The sequence below is a fragment of the Meles meles genome, chromosome 7 (genome assembly GCF_922984935.1).
Source record: "Meles meles chromosome 7, mMelMel3.1 paternal haplotype, whole genome shotgun sequence".
Classification (NCBI taxonomy): domain Eukaryota; kingdom Metazoa; phylum Chordata; class Mammalia; order Carnivora; family Mustelidae; genus Meles; species Meles meles.
In genome coordinates this window covers 111,672,830-111,678,921 of record NC_060072.1, presented here as the reverse complement: position 1 = coordinate 111,678,921, position 6,092 = coordinate 111,672,830, and the positions used below count along the sequence as shown (strand labels likewise).

Sequence of the window (6,092 nt, the reverse complement as noted above, 5' to 3'; positions counted from 1 at the left end):
CCCTTTGCTAGACCCCGCCACCTGACAGGCCCCGGCAACATAAGGCCTCAGGCATCGTGGTCTCCGAACACCTTTACTTATTTCTAGAATTCTGGAAAACTCTGCATCCTGTCACCCATTTTTAGGATGACACCTACAACTTTTCATCCTGTACTGAAACAGATGTAGAGGACATAAATGTTATCAGAATTTGACATTTGTAGTGGGCCACGTCTGAGATGGCTCCCAAGATCCCTTGAGATACACCTTTTTTATCTCCCCTTGAGTGTGGGCTGATTCCAGCAATAGAACAGGAATAGAGTAAGACAAACGTGATGGGATGTCACTTGCAGTTAGGCTGCAAAACGACCGTGGCTTCTGCTGTCCAACCTCTTTCTGGGCTGCTGTGAGCTGCGCTGAGGAGAGGCCCAGAGTCAAGGAACTGAGAAAGGCCTCAACACTCAGTAAGAAATCGAGGTCCTCATTTCAAAATTACAAGTATTAGAACATAGTTGATCAAAATAATGCAAACATGATGCAAGTTTTGATAAGTAATCATTAAACATAGTAACAAACTGTTACTTGAAATTCACTTCTTATGAAACCAATGTTTTTTTTTCCTCCTGTATCTGTGGACCAGTACTGCTTATTCATCAAATGGGACTGCGTTCAGCATTTTAATTATTTACACGTAAGCCTTGAAAACTTTGTTTACATAAGTAATTATACTAGTTTTGGACCCAAAACTAGTTACTCAATTCTTTGGACCCCTTCTGTGTTACACAGCAAAAATCACATAGCCTTCTGTCACCACATATTTTCAATGGTTTGGCAGCTGACAACTTGACTGGGTCTTCCTTTGGCTTTGGTAATGCAATATTTGGAACCCTCCTGACCTGAAAACAAAATGTCATTAGAACCCCCATTACATATCAGTGTTTGGGGGAGATTCTTTTAATTTAGTGCTTAGGAAATCTCAGGGCTGAGGAAAGGTCTTCTTTTAGAAGTGGGAGAAGGGCAAATGTGAAAAAGAGGTGAGGAAGGAGAAGATGCCTCCCATATGTGACCCCTTGACATCTGGCATCTTCCTAGGCAGGTAAGTTCTTGGGAGAGGACATAGAGCTGTCGAGGTTCCAGAAATCCATTTCCTTCAAGCTGGGGTTGTCAAACCTTTTCTGTAAAGGGCCAGATAATGAATAATTTAGACTTTGCCATATGGCCTCTGTCCAGCTGTTTCACTCTGATATAGGAGCACGAAAGCTGCTGTAGGCAATATGTAAACTAAGGGTCACTGTGTTCCAGTAAAATGTTATTTATGGACACTTACATTTGAATTCCATATAATTTTTACATGTCCCCAAATATTACTCCTTTTTTTGATATTCCCCTTCCCCATTATTTAAAAATGTAAAATTCATCTCAGTCCCTGGGGTGGTAAAAAGCAGGCCAGATTTGGGCTGCAGGCTCTAGTTTGCTAAGCGTTGCCCCAAAGCTTCCATGGAGGCATGCCCTTTGAAATGTGTATATATATCCTAGTTTGAACTTGCCACCCTGGTTTTCAACACTGGCTACATGTGAGAATCACATGAGATGCTTTATTTATTTATTTATTTATTTATCTTTAACTTTGAATTCAAATTAGTTAACATAGAGTGTATTATGAGTTTCAGGGGTAAAATTTAATGATTCATCACTTGTATACAACATCATGTGCCTTCCTTAATGCCTATCATCCAGTTACCCATCCCCTCACCCACCACCCCTCCAGCAACCCACTGTTTGTCTCCTATGATTAAGAGTCTTTTATGATTTGGCTCCCTCTTAACTTTCATCTTATTTTTCCTCCCTGATGTTCATCAGTTTTGTTTCTTAAATTCCATACAAGTGAGATCATATAGTGTTCATCTTTCTCTGACTGATTTCACTCAGCATAATTCACTCTAGTTCCATTCATGCTTGCATTCCCACCAACAGTGCAAGACGGTTCCCCTTTCTTCACATCCTTGCCAACATCTGTTGTTTCCTGACTTGTTAATTTTAGCCATTCTGATTGGCATGAGTTGGCATCTCATTGTGGTTTCGATTTGCATTTCCCTGATGCTGAGTGATGTTAGGCATTCTTTCATGTGTCTATTGGCCATCTGTATGTCTTCTTTGGAGAAATGCCTGTTCATGTTTTCTGCCCATTTCTTGAGTGGATTTTTAATTTTTTGGGGTGTAGACTTTGATAAGTTCTTTATAGATTTTGGATACTAGCCCTATATCTGATATGTCATTTGCAAATATCTTCTCCCATTCCCATAGGCTGCCTTTTAGTCTCGTTGATTGTTTCATTTGCTGTGCAGAAGCTTTTTATTTTGATGAAGTCCCAATAGTTCACTTTTGCTTTGGTTTCCCTTGCTACATGAGGTGCTTTAAAAACTATCAATGTCTGGCCGCACCCTCTCCAATACTGATTTAGTTGGTCTGGGCTGGAATCGAGGCATAATTTTTTTTTTTTTTTTTTTTTTAGTGTTTCCCAGGCAACTTTAATGTTGCAGCCTGACTTGACCCCTATTCTGATTGCCCTAGGCTCTGCCACAGCTCTCAGGATGTGATGCTGCTCTGTGCTATGGTTATTGCATTTCAGCCAGGGGAAAGCATCACCAGCATAAGATAAAGTGCAATTTGAAAGATTATAAGATGTAGGGGACCTGGCTGACTAAGTCAGAGGAGTGTGGGATTCTTGTTCTTGGGGTCATGAGCTTGAGCCCCACGTTGGGTATAGAGATTATTTAAATAAAATACATATATAAATAAATATAAAAATTTTATAAAATGTAAAAAAAAGTGGGTGTCTTCAATTGAATAAATCTTGCCTGCACGACCGAACCCTCCTTCCAGCAAAGCTCCTGGCTTCCTCACCACTGTGTTCCTCTCACCCTCGAGTGCATTGCAGGGTGTGATGTGTTAAATAATTACTTCCTGAGTGCATCACTGGGTTGCTTTGTTCATCTGTTTTTGTTTCTGGGCTCTTACTTTTCTCTCTTCCCTTCTTCTCTGTCCAGACAGAGCCTCATTCTGAGGAAATAGGAGATGCTCAGTAAGCATTTGTGGATTCATTGACTGATTGTGAAAGGAGTGGTAGGAAGGTGTCAGGCAGGAACTGAAGAACTTGCCAGTGTCTTTGGTTATGGAAAAAGAGAAGAAGCCCCTGCTTCCCCTCCACCCCTCCACTGGCTGAAACAGAACTTTTTATTACTTTTATGTACAGAAAATTCAACAATGTCCACTCAGCCCAGTCTGGTGGCCAGTTCTTTAGCCTTTGCATTTTCCAGCTTGGCGATGCAAGCCGTCAGCTTCAGACGTAGGACCATTGTCTCCCAAGTGGCAGCAGATCTCATCAAATCTGTCATTGTAATTGGTCCTGATGGCTTCCACCAGCTTAGTCAGAGCTCCTTTGTCTTCTGAGTTAACCCGTGTGAAGGTGACAGTGGTGCAGCTCTTCCTTTCGACCAGAAGCCCTGGCTTGACCTTCCCCTTGATAACGCAGTAGGGAAGCCCCATCTTACGACACAGGGCAGGCAGGAAGACAAGCAGCTTAATGGGATTCACATCATGTGCAATCACTACCAGCTGAGCCTTCTTGTTTTCCACTAAGGTGGTGAGAGTAGTAACCCTTTAAGGCTTTAAGGACAGGTGACCTCTTAGGGGGGACAACTTCTTTGCTGGTAGCTTTCTACTCAGCTAGGGCCAACAATCTCTGCTTCTTCTCTTGCTTTGCCTTTGGTATCTGTGGGTCTGCTTAGGCAGCTGAGTAGCTGTTTGGCAGGCCAAGGCCTGAATGAACTGGTTAATCCTGGGAGGTACTTTTAGACGTTTATAGAGAATAGCCCTTTGCCACTGCAGCTGGATGTAGTGGGGGCATTTGACAAAGTGGGTGAGGTCCCTTTTGGGCTGCATGTCCTGTCTGATGCCAAAATTCTTGGGTCTTTTCTCAAACAGGACACTGATCACCTCCTTGGCCCCTGCTTCTTCACAACATCAGGAAATGGGGCCCCCTTCTTCCCCTTCTCCTTCTTTCCTTTTGGCATCTTGGATGGCTGGAGAAGAGAGAACACCCCTGCTTCTATTACTGGATGATGACGGAATGGAGAGAGTGGTTTTTGCCATGAAGAAGATGAGAGAGTCAGAAGATAAGGAAATAGTCTCTGATTGACTGGTATTTGTCTATTATCTCCCTGTATTTTCTGCTAGTGTATAATCTCAGTGAAAGAAGGAGGGCCTGGGAGTAATTTACCACCTGTTGTTGACCAGAGCAGATGATCAACAAATATATTTTGAATGAACTGTTGAATAAATGTGTTCGCTGAGGTTTAATAAGTCTGAGAGAGATTTTTTTAAAAAAGATTTTATTTATTTATTAGAGAGAGAGAGAGAGAGCGAGAGAGCACAGGCAGACAGAGTTGCAGGCAGAGGCAGAGGGAAAGCAGACTCCCTGCCGAGCAAGGAGCCTGATGTGGGACTCGATCCCAGGATGCTGGGATCATGACCTGAGCCGAAGGCAGCCGCTTAACCAACTGAGCCACCCAGGCGTCCCTTGAGAGAGATTTTTGTGTGCAGGAAAATTATTTATAATATTGGTATCTTAATTATTACTAAACTGAGTTATGAAATTTAAGTCCCAATTTTTCCTCAAGCTTTTAAATTAAACTTGGAAATCTTGCTAGTACATGTATTAATTTAGTAATGTTCCTTTAAAATAAGAACAATCACTTTTACTTGTTTTTTGATTCATGTGCAGTTAACTCATAAATTTAAGATTAAATGGTCTTTAAACATTTAACAGTACTCAAAACTTGATTAATTATATTTCCTTAGACATTTCAAACCATATTACAAATTTTATGTGTCTGCTTCTCTTAAACATTTCTAATGCTAACCAAGTAGACTTATAAATTTGACAAACAAAGCATTTCTAAGCATTTAAGCAACACTTGCAAATCTAATTGTTAACAAATTCTAGGAGATTATTGCAGTAATGGTTTGTATCCTGATTGCTTCATACCTTCTTGAGTAATCCTCTCTCACTCTTACTCTGAGCGTGGTCATTGGAATTGCTTTGACCAATGGGACAATAGTATAAGTAACACACTGTGGTTTGCTCTCTCTTACTGTATTTGGAATCTTAGACTCCCACGTAAGGAAGCCGGGGCTAATCTAGTGGAGGATGAGAAAGCATATGGAGTAACCTTTCAACCACCTGACCTTGACCATTCAGCCTGACCATTAGCACCAGCTGGAACCAGACCAGACCAGAAGAGCTGTTGAACAGCTGACCCACAGAATGAAGAGAAATAATAAGAGATAATTTTAGTCACTAAGTTTGGGTGTTTCTTAGTGTTACAAAAACAAACTGATATTTAAACTGAAATCCTTCTTATTTGTAATAGACCTTTTCAGGCCAGAGTTTTCCCCTGAAACTTGGACTGTGCCCACTTTCTGACAGAATCTCTTTCATAGCTTCTGTACTTCTGATCTGAGTTGATGAGGTCATGAACCCTGCATCCAGATTGTAGCTAATTACTCTACCGCTGGATTGGATTCCACACCCTTCTAATATTTCTTTCCTTTATCAACTGAAGTCATTTGTAGGTATCTCTCCTATGATCATTGGGGTCAATTACCCTTATAACTATAAAGTTTGAGCTTTTAATTTATTTTATTAAATTAAAAAAATTTTAAGTATTCTCTACACCCAACATGGGGTTCAAACTCACAACCTTGAAGTCAAGAGTTGTGTGCTCCACTGACCAAAACAGCCAGGCACTCCAAGTTTGATCTTTTTATTTTATTTTTTTAAAAGATTTTTATCCATTTATTTGACAGAGAGAGAGACAGCAAGAGACAGAACACAAGCAGGGGCAGAGGGAAAGGGAGAAGCAGGCTTTCCGATGAGCAGGGAGACTGATGTGGGGCTCCATCCCAGGACCCTGGGATCATGACCTGAGCCCAAGGCAGACACTTAATGACTGAGCCACCCAGGCACCCAAGTTTGATCTTTTTAAACAAATAAATGCATTTAACAGTTTCTTGACATAATAAAAATGTCAGTGCAATACAATTAATATTAA

At 41.0% G+C, this 6,092-nt stretch overlaps 1 pseudogene; it reads right to left on the bottom strand.

Moving 5' to 3' along the window:
* Nucleotides 1-3,251: 3,251 nt before the first annotated feature.
* LOC123947080 lies at nucleotides 3,252-4,058 on the bottom strand (annotated as a pseudogene).
* Nucleotides 4,059-6,092: the final 2,034 nt, after the last annotated feature.